The following is a 15,862-nucleotide window of genomic DNA, read 5'->3' as shown; positions in this document are numbered from 1 at the left end:
ATGATCGCAGATGACTTTGAGAATCTGATGAAAATCAGCCTTCTCAGAAAAATGCACACATCCACAGAGCCACATTTTTTTTTTTTTTGCATATAATTCCAGGACATACTATAAACACACCGAAGCCCGGGAATGGAAATTCCTCATCTGTTTTAAAATCACCCATTTCAGCGTACGGGCAGCCAGACAGGACGAGGAAGGCATCTTCAAGTGTGTGGACCATGGACCACACTGAAAAGGAAAGAGAATCCTTCGGTGGGAATACCATGCAGTCTGGACACCTTGGGCAAGTCCTTCTACTCTTCTGAACCTGACTTTTCCTCATCTGTAAAATGCAGACTATACTACTTGCTTTGCAATGTTGCTGTTGGGGAAATAAAGATAACGCAGATTAAGTAGCTGGTGTAGTATCTGGCGTGCAGTCAGCCCCTGACAGCAAATACTAGTTTTCTGCACCTCCTGTCGTGCATAGCAAAACCTGCAGCCACAACGCAAACAAGTCATTTCCCTTTCAGCAATAAATACTGCACTGCTGCTTTGGAGCAAGGGAAGAAGGCCGACTTAGACCACCGCCTCGGTGAAGACGTGAAGCCGCGTGCTGAACGGCTGCTGCGCGCTCATTCGCCTGGCTATTAATCATACAAGAGCCCATTTATGACAAATGCAGGTCCCTCCCCTTGCATGACAAGGCATATGGGTCCACAGAGCCCCATTATCCAAAAAAAACAGAGCATTGTGGGCGACGCAGGCGAAGCCGAGTGCACACACACAAGCGGACATTGTAAGGCTGTTTGCACAACCCCGCAGTGCTCCTCAAGGATTTCCTGCCAAGGAGACATTTAGATCTCGCAGTCTGCTGCAGACATTTGCTCATTCAACATGGCTTCAGGCAGCGGGCTGGAGAAACCCGGGTGCGTGGTCCCCTCTGCTGGCCATCCCCGGAACTGCATGCCGGGGATCCTGGGATGATCCGGCACCCCAGGTGCTCTCAAGACCCCAGCCTCTTCTCTCCTTGCCCTTCTTAAGCAGTGCAGTGCAAAGGCAGGAGGTTTGGGGGGATCTGGAAAGCCTCGTTCAGATCTCTCCAGGATTAGCTTTATTAGCTGCAGACCTTGGGCAAGTCCGATCTTACTCTCCTACGTGGAGCCCACAGCGCTCATTTGCCTGTGGCCCGGCCTCGCATAGGTGACCGCAGAGTGGAGCGCTTACAGATGGCCAGTGTGCAATGCACGCCTGCCTCTGGGCGGGTGGGTGTTGTCCTCTGACCCCTGGAGCTAGGAAAAGAAATCAACAAGTGCCTCCTGGTAATGTCTTTGCTTTAAACTGTAGCGGACGTTTAGAGCGGAAGTGTGACTCTGTCTTGTATCTTATCTCTAATGCTTTCTTCAAATTGTCCCCCCTTGTTTCCATCATGTGCCGTGTTGGCCTGGGCAGCGCTGTGTGTCCCCTCAGGCTTTATTTCATCCGGCATCTGAAGTGCCCGATCTTCAAGCCATGCTTCACTTGAAGGGGGGGGGGGTGCGCTGGCAGAAATTCTCGGCCGGAAGCTGTGTCGGAAGGATGAGCAAAAGACCACGCCCTTGAACTCCTTCAACTGAGCTGGGTCTGCTTCCTGACTGATGCTCAGCGTAGCAACAGCAGCACGGACTTGGGTTGAATCCCAGCTCAGCCAGCTCGTGAGCTGGGTGGTCTTAATCAATGTATTTAACAACATTTACTTAACCTCCCTGAGTCAGTTTCAATATGAGTAAAACAGAGATTATTTCAACCTCTTCAAGGGTGGATTTTGGAAATAATGAGACAACACAGGTACGCAGCCAGATGCATAAAAGGTCGTTGCCATAACTATTACTCTTGTTATTTTTATTGTTCCAACCACTGGTCTTAGTTCTGTCCCCCTGGCCATGACGAAGAGCTCCTCCTTCCTACACAGTTATTGGTATCTGCGAGGCCTTTCACTACCATCTTGGAGATGGATGCTGATGATTTCCAAATTCATACCTGTTGCCTTGATCCCCTCGCTGGAACTCCCCACTCATATATCCAATTGACTCCTTGACTGTAATAAACAGCTGAAACGTAACACACCCAACACTAAAACTGCCCTGCTCCAGTCTTCCCCAACTCAGCCAATGGCAATTCCATGTTTCCAGATGCTCAGTCCGAAAAAGCTGGTGTTATCTTAGACTTCTCTCTTTCTCTCACCCCATAACCAAGCTAACAAATCCTACCTGCTATACTTTAAAGATGTATCTTGAATCCAATTGCTTCTCACACCCTTCATCGCCAATGCCCTAGTTCAAGCCACAAGCCATCACCTCCTGCCCAGAGTATCATAGTCGCCCCTTAAACAGATCTCCCAGCTCTGGTCTTGCCCACTCCCAATCACTTGGTTAACTGCCTATGTGGCAGCTGTAATGATGTTTTAAAAGTTGCATCATGTCACTCCTCTGCTTAAATCCTTTTAGTGGTGTCTTGTTTTACTTAGAGTAAGGTACAAGATCCCTATCACAGTCAACAAGGCCCTATGTGATGGTACCCCAAGTGGTTCATCCCCTGCAACTTCCCCTCCTTCACTCTGCTTCAGCCACCTCTGCCTCCTCACCTTTTCTTTTTTGAACTTACCACATATCTTTCTGCCACAGGACCTTTGCACTTGCTAGTCCTTCTACCTAGAATGCTTTCCCCCAATATATCTGCATGTTTTTTCTTTAGGCCTCTGTTCAGGATTTATTTTTCAGTGGAGCCCAACCTAACCACCCAGTCCAAAATAGGATTTCTCCCCACCTCACCTCACCCCACCCCCAGTCACTGTCTATTTTTCTTTTAAATCTCTATTACCATTGACATATGTACCTTCAACTCCTAGACTAGGGCCTGACACGTAGTTGGAACGCCACGCGTATGTACATTTGGAATGAATGTAGCCATTCATTCATGAACAAAACTCCCATGACCCCGTGGAGCTTCTCTGTCAACAAAACCTAAGTTCTTTCCTCCATATCCCATGGGAGGAGAGGCTCTCAGGTCATCTGCTATTTTGGTCAGACAAGGTCATTTGCATAAGAATGAGGGAGAAGTAGTCACTGCAGGGGATGGGGAAATGCTGGCCAGTGAGAATGGTCCTAATGAGGGACAGTATGAAACTGTAAAAGAGAAAGTGCATATTGGAGGGGAGAGGAGAGGAGGGAGAGAAGGTCAGAAGAATCAGTTGAAGACTGATTATGCAGGAACTTTGTAACCAGAGAGTAGGAGCAGGGATATTCCTGAGCAGAAATGCACCTTGGCGCCTTGGGTGGGTCAGATGGTTATTGTGTCACCCAAGGCCTGAAGGACACCGGACATATCATTGACCGTAATGCCTCTGTAATGCCACCAAGTGCACAGAGAATCATGGGCTCTGCGTCCTCATCTCATTTTAGCCACTCATTTGCTGCAGAACCTTGGAGAAGGTCATTTCCTTGCTCTGAGCCTCATCTTTATCATCTGTTGCCCACCAGGACTGGTTCAATGAGCTGGGAACTCCTCCCTATCCCAATGTCTGAGGGTTTTATACAGTGAAATTGTGCGACAATTTCCAAATACACATCCAGGCAACCTAATGCCATGAGCTGAGTTAATTAGAACGGGGAGACACCTCCTATGTAAGTCATAGCATTCCACACGAACAGCACTTCTGCAAAAGTCGCCCTGGTCTTGCTCCTTGAACTCATTTGGATTTCAAGCCGTTTCCTTGCCAGTTAGCAAGGACAGTGATGATGGAACCCCAGCACTTTCAAATGTCCCATGCTGTATCAGAACTGGCCACTGCTGACATCAGGGAGGCTACAGAGCTAGTCTGTGATAAACAGTAGTAATTGTGAACTCTGGTGGAATGTTGGTAAGACTACAGAGAAACTGTTCTCAAGCCTTGTGTATGTTTGAGGCTGCAAATGTCATGAAACGCACAGGCGTGCAAACTACAAAGTGGCCCCAAAGTAGCTCTAGCTAGGAAGCAATGTTCGGACGGCCTGGATTCATCTCTCCTGTGCCTCCAAAGGTCTAATGTGACATTCTCTCATTCAGACCCTTTTCTTTTGGAATCTTAGAAGCAATTGAGGACCTGCCATGCCCTAGCCCTAGAAGCCCAAATCAGCTCCCATTGCAATTATAATAATAGTACAACTGTAACATCAAGGCACTAGGTTGGGGATACTTTGCAAACACCAAAGCTCTGTCCTTTGGCTTTCAAATTTCAAATAAAAAAAAAAAAATCCATGAGATGATGAAACAATGATGCTAATACAGATCCCCAGGCTTTGGAAGTCTAGTTACATTATGTAGGAAATGGCAGCATTTCGTTGGAATAAGTAATAAGGCTTTTTCAAAATTTCTAGAAAGTACCACCCTAACCAAAGATTTTGTTTAGTTGGCAAAACTCTACTGGCTCTACCAGGCTATCTATCAATTTGTATTCAATATAATTTAGCTGATCCCCCACCACCAATGAATTCCAACACTTCTCCTCACCCCGGCACTTGCTCCCAGGTTCAAACGACCTCTTCCTTGTGATGACCCTAATATCCTCAATACCTAGCAGAGTCCTTAATAGAATATAGAAAGTTGATGAATGGTCTAAAGAATAAGTACATGAACATTTGCTCATATTAGAGACCCATGCTCAGTAAGACTCGGTCCCTGCAGTGGTCTGAGAGCACAATACACTGAGGGCAAGAAGCCATATTCAAAGCCCACTGTAGGAAGGTTCTAGGGAGGTTTGGGTGAAGACGAAGTGTTCTGGAAAAGCCGTGCAAGAGAAGAAACAACTCATCTGGTCTGGAATAAACTGGAAAGATCTCATGCAGAAGGAGGCTGCGGAGTCGGAACGGAGAAGCTCTCAGCGGACATCCGGCTACTGGTGAGACCCAGGAGCTGGATGGAAGCCAACCCCAGGTCCCTCACCACTGAGATCATGCACTCTTGGTGAGGGTGAACATGAGGGGTCTTGGGAGTGACAGCTGTCACACCCCCAGCTTTGTGATCTCTGGGCAGATCCCAATCTTCTGGTTATGATGAAGTGGTGGGACTGGTTTTCCTATGTGTGTTTACACCTGCTCTCAAGGTAGTTCTCTGCCAGGTAGACTTCCATCCTCCACTGGCCTGGGGCCTGCCCCGATGCCTGTCCCAGTCCCAGAGTGGGGGCTCTGCTCTCTGCCTCTCGCCAGAGCCCCTGGAGCACTCACACACCACCCTTCCACATTCCAGTCACTCCTGCTTACCTGTCTGCCTCTCTTCCTAGAAGGTGAAAACCTCCAGGACAGGATCTAGGACTTAGGCTTGAATCCACAGCCGGCCACTCAGGGAATACGTGTTTGCTAATAAATGAAAAAAAAAAAAAAAAAAAAAAAAAAAACGAGTGGAGAAATGACAGCATGAATGCCAAAATCCGTATCCAAGATCTCCTGAGTCCCAGCCATTTACTTAGAAAGAGAAAGAGGAAAGGAAGATGGGCAGGCAAGAGAGGGAGAAAGAGTGAGAGGGAGGGATAAAGGAAGGAGGGAAGGGAGATGGAAAGGAAGGAAGGAGGGAGGGAGGGAGGAAATGTTTTTCCCGCTTTCACCTAGTTTAATAAAGATATAACTAGTTTCTGGCATATGAAGAAGCAGATATAGGGATCTCATGCTATGCTTGAAAATTGAAAGAAAGAAAATTTGAGGCATCTGAAAGGGAAGGTACACCCTCAGGGATGTACAAGTGAACTGAAGACAGGCGGCAGGCTTTGAGAACAGCTGCCTCACCCACTTGGAGGAGATGGCCGGTACTGGGTCTCACAAAGAGAAGCCTGTGACTGGCCCCGCCTTTGGCCCCGCCAATCAGCTGCGGAGGCCAAGCTGGGAGAAGCCCAAGGTCAGGGACAGGAATGACAAAATAACATGTCTCAGGGCTGTGGATTCCCATTTGTGGATGCCTCTTTGTTTGCTTTTTAAACATTTTATTTATTAATTTGAGAGAGAGAGTGCTGGGGGAGGGGCAGAGAGGGAGGGAGAGAGAGGATTGTAAGCAGACTCCCCGCTGAGTGTGGGGCTAGACCTGGGGCTGGATCTCAGGACCCTGATCATGACTTGAGCCGAAATCAACAGTCAGACACCAACCAACTGAGCCACCCAGGTGCCCTCATGGACGCCTCTTTGAATCCAAATTCCTGCACAGTGAGAATGTGTAAGGGGGGTGGGCTTTCAGAAGTGGGGCCTGCTGCCTCCCGCCTCCAGGCAGGTGAACCAGCCGGAAGAGTCCTGTCTCAGGTGAGGATGTGAGGCTTCGGCCACCTTTCCTACCACGCATCACAGCAGCACTGAGGGCCCTGAAGCTAAAATCCTGAGGACTCCAAAGACGACTCCAGTCATGCCCTGCTTCCCCAAATCCTCATGCATTGTCAGATAACCAAGGTCGCGGCCACTGGCAGTCCTGCGCTCCGTGCTGTTTTAAGCCCTGCCCAAAATTCTCTCATGTGATTCTCACGATGACCTTCAAAAGCAGTCACCTTGTGTAGTTTTAAGAACTGTGAAAGTGATGTCTTCTGCCAAAACCCAGTTTTTCTTGGGTGAATACAAGAGCTTGCAGTTAAATAGGCTGTCCACTAAGAGGCATTATCGCCCCACGTTAAAATTGCCAGACCAGGTCAGGGTAGGGCCTTAGTACAAATGCAGAAGTTTTAAGAAGGACAAAGCAGAGGGATCGATTTCAAAGTCCTGGATATTTTCTAAAAGTTATTCCTCTTCGTAGTAAAAAGTGTTCAGATTCACAGCTATAGTACCCAAATGCTTAACACCATAACTCACTGAATTCCTGTTCAAGGTCATTTCAAAAGCACTGGTCTTAACCAGGCTGCCAGCCGTGGAGCCATGGCAATTGGGGGGAAAATCAATAGATTCAACCATTTGGGTCAGTCATCATCCTCCGCAGCTGCTCTCGCTAATTTCTTAAGTCATATTTTCCACCAAAGGAAACATGGCTTGTGCCTGAATCACCTTGACTCCAGTTGGAGTGGAAGAGAAAGAAAAAATGGGGGGTGGGGAGGCTGAAATTCTATCCCAAGTATCAAAATGAGTTTCTCTAGTTTACTCTGGCACAACTGGAAAATACTCTGGAAGTGTAAATTAGGATAGTGGGAGATCCTCCATTAATGACTGCAGCCCCAGCCCTGTGCTTATAGCCAGGCTGTTTCTACACAGACGTACAACGTCGCTCTCACGGAGAGAGGACGTTCCTGCAGGACACAACCAGAACGCACAGAGAACCCAGCGAAGTCACCGCGGGACTTCCCTGTTTGGATTGATCCACCGAGACCACAATTAAACCAAACAAACAAACTCACCGTGTTTATCTCCAAATTTATGTTAAAGGCCAGCCCTGCTCTTGATGACTCAACCATGTACTAGCCTGATTTCAACTTTACCCTGCAGCTGGGCTTCCCAGGCTGGCGTCTGTGGCCACAGATGACTAAATTTGAAAGCTCTGCTCTCTATCTGCTCTGGGGCTCACAGCCTCACGGAGGGCTTAAGCAGTGTTTAGGCTGGATCTTAGTCCCACTTGAAGATGGCAAACTTTATTCCAATACGAGGTCTGAGGCTGCTCTGTGGTATGCACCTGCTGAGAACCCCGCTAAATGAAATAACCTCAGGTCCTGGGGTGCCCCGCGGAGTGTGGGAAGCCCCGAGGAGAGACCATGGAGACACCAGCTTACCTTCCCAGACTAGCCTGTGGCCTTGGCCATAGGTTTGAGAAGCCCCGCCCTAGATTAAGGATTGGAAGTTCCAGTGTCAAATCCCTTTTTCATCCTGTATCTCAAAAGTAAGTTGTTGTTTTAGGAAGAAGGGAATCAGGAGTTTCTGCTGTACTGGTTTAACATGTGTTTTGTTTCATGAGTGTTTTATTTTTGATCCCACTTGGCACACATGGAAGTTCAAAAATAATCAGAGAGAGCATCTTCTGAGCCCTGCTGTGGACCAGGTCTTGGGCTAAGTGCTTTATACACAGGATCCTGGTCTGGGAACCCGGGGCCAGAAGGCTGGGAAGGCTTTACTCTTCCCATTGTTCACACTGCCTCCTACTCCCCAGACTCAGTTTACTTACCTGAAAAAAAAAGATCAGACAGAACCTAGATCAGACGATCTCACAGATGCCTCTAAAGAGTAAGCCTTTTTTTTAATTTTTAAAAAAGTATTTATTTATTTATTTGAGAGAGAGAGCGCACAAGCAGGGGGAGGGGCAGAGGGAGAGAGAGAGAATCTCAAGCAGATTCCCCGTCGAGCGTGAAGCCTGATGCAGGGCTTGATCCCACGATCCTGAGATCATAACCTGAGCTGAAATCAAGAGTCAGATGCTTAAACAACTGAGCCACCCAGGAGCCCCCAAACAGTAAGTTTTTATGACATTTCTAAGGCAAAACTCTCTCTATTACTCTCCATATAAATCTTTTCTTTTTGTTAAAATAGAAAATCCAGGTGTTTAACTGCAACACTTGCTTACTTAAGAAAAAAAAAAAAAACAGAAAACAATCCACTCATTGTATACAGCGATAATTAATTTGGCCCTCTCATATTTTGTCCATTCCTGACCAGGCAGCTGGCATCTCTCCGAACCAATACCAGCAGCTCCCGTTCGGCTGGGACTGGGCACCCCGCAGCTCGGCACTGTCCCTGGCAGGACCTGCAAGGTGCACAGGCACGCGTGGCAGGCGCCGTCTTCCTGCCTTCAGCTAGGGAGTGGGTTGGCATGGTGACACCCGAGCCAGTCTTCCCTTGCTCCCTCCCTTCCCTTTCGGGCTATTATCACTGTGTGAGATCTTGCCCCAGAAGAACAGAGAAGTCCTGAGGGCGAGGTCTCATGTCAGGGGAGAACAAGCGAGTCTTTGTCGGGCCCTTCAAGGAGAGGAGGCCCGGCCAGGGCTCTTGGGCACACAGAGGGCCTGTGCGCTCTCAGTGTGGGGCAGCGGGCCTGCCCCCGTCCTGCCTGTGCGGCGGGGCCTCCACTGGCACATCCGGAACCTTCTCCCTCCCCCAACACGGCGCTGGACAAAGTCGGGGGATCCCCACTGGGTGCCCTCAGGCTCGCCCATACCAAAACCAATAAGCGCTCTCAAGCAATCCCTCTCTCCCAAGCCCTTCTCCCACTTCCCGTTCAGAGCTGCTCCCCCATCCCTCCACCATCCTTGTGGGACTCCTCCTCCTTCTCACAACGCACCATCTGCCTCCAGGCTCCTGCCTCCATCCCGTCCTGGCCACCACCCCCACTCTGAACCACCCTGTTGCCCTGAGAAGCCTCCTGGTGCAGGGACCTCTCCTGCTGCCTCCGGTCTCCTCAAATGCTCGGGTTGTAGGACTAGTTCTGCACTCCGAAGGTGCTTAAAAAATAGCTCCTCAATGCCTGAAGCCACAGCACATCCCCAAACCTTACTTTTAATAAAATATTCCATGCAGGCTTCAGATCAAAATAAAATAGCTACCATGAATTGGGTCCTTACTATGTGCCAGGCGCCCCTCGGAGCAGACACCTAGACCAGCTCATGGAAGGAGCAGAGCCGCCCTAAATGGTAGGTGCCATCGACGTTCTCACTTTGCAGACAAGAAAACTGTGGAATGAGAGATGTGGTAACCGTCCATGCTCACCGGCTAGCGGCACAGGAGGATTCGGACCCAGGTGGTGTGGCTCCAGTCTGCGCTCCGAACCATAACGCGATACCGCGTTTCATGATGACCGCTGCTGAACCAGACCTCACCTACGGTCCACTCTGATGCATGCTATCATGTCCTCCCCTAAAACTAGGGACACGTGCCTTTGCAAACGTCTTCACGTTTCCAGGCTCCAAGTAGCCTAGGTGATGGCTGAAGACAGAACATTAAATTTCCCTGTTCCCCTTCTTCCAGCATGAGCGGCAAGGTCAGGAGAAGAGCAGGTGGCGGGCTGGGAAGCGAGGTCTCTGGAGGACACCCGTTCCGAGCCTGCTTTCCGCAGTAACAATCTCTCCCCAGAAGACCTCTGTCCATTTGCAGCCTGGGCCTAACTCTGCCTTGCAGGTCTGATGAAGTCTCCATCCTGGGCCCCTGGGCCTGCAGCTTCCAAGTCCCAGAGAAAGGCAGGCTCGCCCTAAGGGCTAAGCCAAGCACCCCAAGCTGATTCTCCTCTCTTCCAGCGCAGAGAAGGATCACAGAGCTGCAGGAAGCTGGAAGCTGGAACGAAGGGGCCAAGCATGGGAGGCAGCTGCACAGGGCTCACGGCATCAGGTAGGGGGGGGAGGCCGGCCCAGCCCTTTCACTCTGACAACCGCATCAGCTGTTCTGAACCCCAGGGCTGATGGAGGCCCGGTGAGCCATGAAAAGGGGAGGGGTCCAGTTTCTCACTGGACCAGAGGTGCTTCCTGGTGGGGTGATGCCAGTGTGAACCCCACACCCCTACACCCCCACACTGGGGTCCTGCAGGGCCACCTGTGGATTCAGCAGCATTCAAGGACTCTCTCTGGGGTCAAGTTCAGAAATGGAAAGCCCTGGACCATCAAGCCCGACTGCCTTGTAGTGACGATGGAGGAGGAAAGGGGTGTCCAAGGTCACATGGTCAGTCAGTGCCACAGCCTGGGCTCGAATCCGGGTTAACTCTGACACCACAGCCATCCTTTCCATCCTTCCTTTTCTTTCTCTTCGCCTTCTTTTCAAACTTCACCTTCTGGTTTTTTTTTGTTTTTTTTTTAAAGATTTTATTTATTTATTTGACAGAGAGAGACAGCCAGCGAGAGAGGGAACACAAGCAGGGGGAGTGGGAGAGGAAGAAGCAGGCTCATAGCGGAGGAGCCTGACGTGGGGCTCGATCCCAGGACTCCGGGATCACGCCCTGAGCCGAAGGCAAACGCTTAACCGCTGTGCCACCCAGGCGCCCCTCACCTTCTGTTTTTTAAAGGCATCCAAAGGAAATGCTTACTCACTCTGGGACAGCCAGGGTTGTGGAGTGAAGAGGGTGGGAGAAAGCTTATGGTGAGGTCTTTCCTTAGAGGGAGAAGAGAAGAAATCCAGCTGTTCTGTCTTCCACTCAGCCTAGCCCGTCAGGAAGAACACAGATCCCCCAAAAGCAAGAGATGAGGAAGCCCTGGCTGATTCTCCTGGTTCTTCAAGAGGAGAAATGGAGAGGGAGGGTGCGTGTTGGGGCTGCCTGTGTGTCCCGGAGACTCCGAACTGAGCAAAGCACTCACTCCTTAGGCTGCTTGCTGTTGTAAGCCTACTAGGAATGAGGGGGCGCCTTGCTGGCTCAGTCGGTAGAGTACGCTACTCTTGATCTCAGGGTCACAGGGATTACTTAAAAAAAAACTGGAAGTAACCCTACTAGAAATGGGACAAGTTTAGGTTCAGAGATGGCTCTGTAAGGAGGGAAGGGTCCCTAGTGTCCACAACTAGAACCAGTTGTTTTATCAAGTAGTGAGCTCCCCGTCCCTGGAAGCAAGTAAACAGACACCTACAGGGCAAGATGTAGAGTGTTTGCTGGCACCACAGGGATCTGGAGAGGACTCCAAGGCGGGATGCCACTGCTCTGCGCAGTGCTGCATTTCAGAGCTCTAGGTGAGGGCCACGTCCAAGGATGATTCTCTGTGGCTCCTCACTGGGTTATCAGAAGGGTGGGGTAGCATGCACAGCAGATGAGGGGACGATCACGAGAGAGCCTGACTCCTGACCATTGGTAGCTGTGGGACTTGGACAAGCCGCTCCGGGGCTCTGAGTCTCAGTGTCCTCTTCTGTAACTGGCATCCTGGGGCGCTTGTGAACCCCCAGTGCCGGGAAGCATGCAGCCCACAGCTCACCCAGGGAAGCGTGCAGGTCGGCGAGGCCACATCTTTTTTTTTTTTCTTTTTTTTTTTCTAAAGATTTTCCAGTGAGAGAGAGAACACAGCAGGGGAGTGGGAGGGGAAGAAGCAGGCTCCCAGCGGAGGACGGCAGGGCCACTTCTAACCTATCCATTCATTGTCCAGCCGGCATGTGTGGTTGGAGGGCTTCGGCACCGGGCTCTGTTAGACTGGCACGGATTCTAAATAACATGCGTGTATGTGTGTGTGTGTGTGTGTGTGTGTGTGTGTGTACACACATACCTCTATATACACACACAGAAGGTACACATATACACGTGTGTCTGGGTATTACACACACACACATATATATATTCCCTCCCGCCGCCCCCCTCGGTCTCTAAGAGGAAGGTAGAGGGACAGACACAGTTTTAAACCTCTCTTACAGTTTTCACTGGGAAGCAGCCGACCTAGTTTTCTGGAAAGTTGAATTTTGCTACCAGAGAGCCCCAGTGCAAGCTATGCCATTACATCAGTGTTTCTGGATGACGGGGATGGATTCCTCCTCCTCCTCTTTCCACTTATTTCTGTGGTCCCTCTCATCCTAGTCCTCTCACCGACACCTCCGTGGGGTCAGAGGAGAGAGCAACTGAAATTAGTCAATCTGCCTATTTTTAGGCCCTGCTGGGAACAAGGTGGGTGGCTGAGGAGGCGTCTACTACTGGGCTCTGAAAAGCAGAGCTGAGGCATATATGTGCATATATGTGCGGCTATTTCCTCTCCATCACCACCAGCAGCACGGACGTTTAGTGTTGGCCCGTATTTATAGAGTGGCATTCTGTACTAGGGATGTCTCTCGCTCAGCTCCCAACTCCTACTCAAGCTTTAATGCCCAGCTCATTTGGCCCCCTCCAGGAAGCCTTCCTGGACTTCCCTGGGCAGAGAACATGCTCCCTTTCTGCACTTAAAAAAACAAATTTATTTATTTATTTTAACAGGGGAAGGGCAGAGGGAGAGAGACAATCTCAAACAGACTCCCTGCTGACTGCAGAGACCGATACAGGACTCGATCCCATGACCTCGAGATCAGGACCTGAACTGAAATCAAGAGTCAGACAGGCTTAAGGGGCGCCTGGGTGGCGCAGTCGTTAAGCCTCTGCCTTCGGCTCAGGGCGTGATCCCGGTGTTCCAGGACTGAGTCCCACATCAGGCTCCTCCGCTGGGAGCCTGCTTCTTCCTCTCTCACTCCCCTGCTGTGTTCCCTCTCTCACTGGCTGTCTCTCTGTCACATAAATAAATAAAATCTTCAAAAAAAAAAAAAAAGAGTCAGACAGGCTTAACCGACTGAGCCACCATGGCACCCCTCCCTTTCTGCACTTTGTTCTTGCAAGGGCTCCTGTCCACTCTCTGTGTCCGTGACTGCTGGCTCCCCTGTCATTGCCACAAACCTGACCTCCTTGGAGGGGTGAGCACGCTTGATCTGTCTTGATGGTTTCCAGGCCTCACACAGTGTCTGGCCCATGGTAGGGACTCGGGTATTGCCTGCCCAGTGAATGTGTACTTTCTAAAGAGAACATTCTTATTGTCCCCTTCAACTAGGAGAGGGTTAAGAGATGGATCTTACCCATTTGCTTTCTGACTAGAAGAAAATGCATCAAGACCTGAATTCCATCACTCCTACTAGAACAGCACAGGCCTTCGCCAGCCACTCTCTCTATGAGAAATAAGGCTTATGTTCTAAGGCACATTCCAGCAATTTGTGCCCCCAGGCCACGCACGAACACGTCAACATTTACCATTCGCTAGGGCGCTGGACGACAGAAAGGGCCACGCATTCCTCTGCACCAGATGACTATCTCATTCTGTCCATTTGTATGAACCTACTTTACGCCTGAGGAAACTCTGATCTTACAATTCTACAAAAAGTAGGTATAAAATAAGCACTTTAAAAACCAACCACTGTTGATAAATCAGAATAAATTTAGGGTCAATAAAATTAGACCCTTTGCTTCATAGAACTCCAGTCTCATCAGCCTATTCATCTTTGCTTTAAAAAGACTCCTCACATCTCTGAGCTGTCCTCACGTGGACTTGACACCCTTGGTGGGCATGTGAGGCCCCTGGTGAGCCGTCCGTCCTCCCCGCTCTGACTGGGCCCCTCAGACCCGCCTCACCCCACACTCCACGGCCACAACTAACCGGCACAGTGCCTCTGATAGGCAGCCCTGGCTTATCCCTTTCCTCTGCCTGGAAACTTCCCTGACGTTGCCCACCCTCCCTGCTAATCACCTGCCTGACTGCTCCTCACCTTGCAGACTGAGTGGAGACAACGTAGCCCAGCAGCTGCCCCATTCTGCCCCCTCCGTCTGGGTCAGGAGCCTCTCCTTGGACTCCCCCCCACACACTCTTACTACAACACAGATCAGTGTGTGTCGTCGGGTCACTAGCAGGGCTCCCGGGAAAACCATCCACCCCTCGAGGGCAGGGAGCGAATCTAGTCATCATCTGTAGCCACTGTCTACACTGGCACTGACACAGAATAGGCACTCAGATGTTTGCTGAATGACTCGATCCCCTCGCTATGTGAAGGCCAAGACTTAGAAATACGCTGTGCAAGCACATTCCAAGAAAACGGGTCGAAGTGACCTGTGGGAGGGTCCAGTGGAGAATGACCACTCTAGCAAACTGGTCGCACACGGACCCACTGAGAACAACAACTTCTTACTTTGACCTAACTGATCAATGCAACTTTCTTAAGCGGCCTGAACTCGCACTGGGCCACGGGCTGCTAGGGCAGGGCCACATCTCATCCATTCATCTCCAGAGCCTTGGTACCTAATACCCAACGCGGGTTTTGAACGGGGGGCTCGGACTCTAGTGGGCAAGAGCATCCATCCCTTTTTCTACTTCGGGGTGCTTAGGGATGGGGCCTTCACGATGTTCTGGGGAAGACGGAGGAAAGGGAGAAGAATCTCTGGAAAGGCCAGCTAGAGCGTAAAAACCCAAGTCCTTACAGCGGCGTATGGGGTCATACGTGATCGGCCTGCTTCTCTCTACCCTCGCCTCCTTCCCCGGGCCCCTCGCTCCTTCTGCTCCAATCCTCCTGGCTGCTCGCAGTCCCTTAAAGCCCAAACACATCCCCACTCAGGTCTTTGTTCCTTCGAGCCCCACCCCCTCACTTTGTTTAGGTCCTACTCCAATAACGCCTAAGCAGGGAGGCCTTTCCTGAGATCCCGTTGCTGCTTTCTCCACTTCCCAGCTCTCTGGCTTGGCTTTACTTATGTATGTTTTCCTGCTTTATTATTTTTTTCCGTAACACTTAACACTGCCTGACATAACGTACAGATGTTGGCGATCCCGCGATCCCACCAGAAGGCAAGCCCCATTAGAATAGGAACTTTGTTTTGCTCTGTGCCGCATCCCTAACACCAAGAATGGCACTTGCCATGCAGTACACGCCCCATCGACATCTGCAGGAAGGAATGGATGGCTGGGTGAATGAGTGCCTAATGCTTCTAGACACACAGGCACAAGGTTCTAGCAGAACTTGATGGGGATCAAAGCTATATTTAAGTAGCTCTAAATAAGACTGGGGAGGAAAAGGAGCTAACATTTGTTTGAGGAAGAAACTATGTTGATGCATTTAAATGATCTTGGATCCTGATCACAAGGGTACAACATAGGGCATACTGTCCCCATCTTACCAGTGGGGAAACAGAACCTCAGCAATCTAAAATGATTTCAGCAAAATCACGGAACTAATAAACAGCAGAACTGGGATTTGAAATCAGGTCTGATTCCGAAAGCTCTTCTCCTTCCTCTGAATTAAGCTGTAGCCTGGTGGCCACCCTAGGAAAAGAAACCATGAGAGGAAGAAAGGAAGGGAGCACAAGATAATCCTATCCTGCCACCGAATGAGAATGTGGTATCAGGAACAAGTCTAGGATAAAATGATCCTGGGCACGTGAACTGGAAACCACCTGAGAACTCTCCCGGTCTTATCTTGTGTGCTGTGCTCAGCTGTATGAAATGCTTCTGCTTTTAGTTTTCAAGGGAACT

The 15,862-nt window shown here is 50.0% G+C and overlaps 1 protein-coding gene across 4 annotated transcripts in view; it reads right to left on the bottom strand.

The window, feature by feature from the left end:
- CYRIA (CYFIP related Rac1 interactor A) overlaps positions 1-15,862 on the bottom strand; it is a 107,703-nt gene that overhangs the window by 48,879 nt on the left and 42,962 nt on the right. For 3 of the 4 annotated variants that reach the window (XM_045807107.2, XM_045807106.2, XM_087863849.1), the window contains one exon: positions 5,259-5,354. The exons of the other annotated variant lie outside the window; for it this stretch is intronic. The gene's annotated coding sequence lies outside the window, so the exon portion shown is untranslated. The remainder of the gene's footprint in view (positions 1-5,258; positions 5,355-15,862) is intronic. 4 annotated transcript variants of the gene reach the window in all.

The sequence above is a fragment of the Ursus americanus genome, chromosome 7 (assembly GCF_024610735.1).
Source record: "Ursus americanus isolate L20-20 chromosome 7, mUrsAme1.1.p, whole genome shotgun sequence".
Classification (NCBI taxonomy): domain Eukaryota; kingdom Metazoa; phylum Chordata; class Mammalia; order Carnivora; family Ursidae; genus Ursus; species Ursus americanus.
The sequence above is the reverse complement of the archived record's forward strand: the minus strand, read 5'-3'. Positions and strand labels throughout refer to the sequence as shown.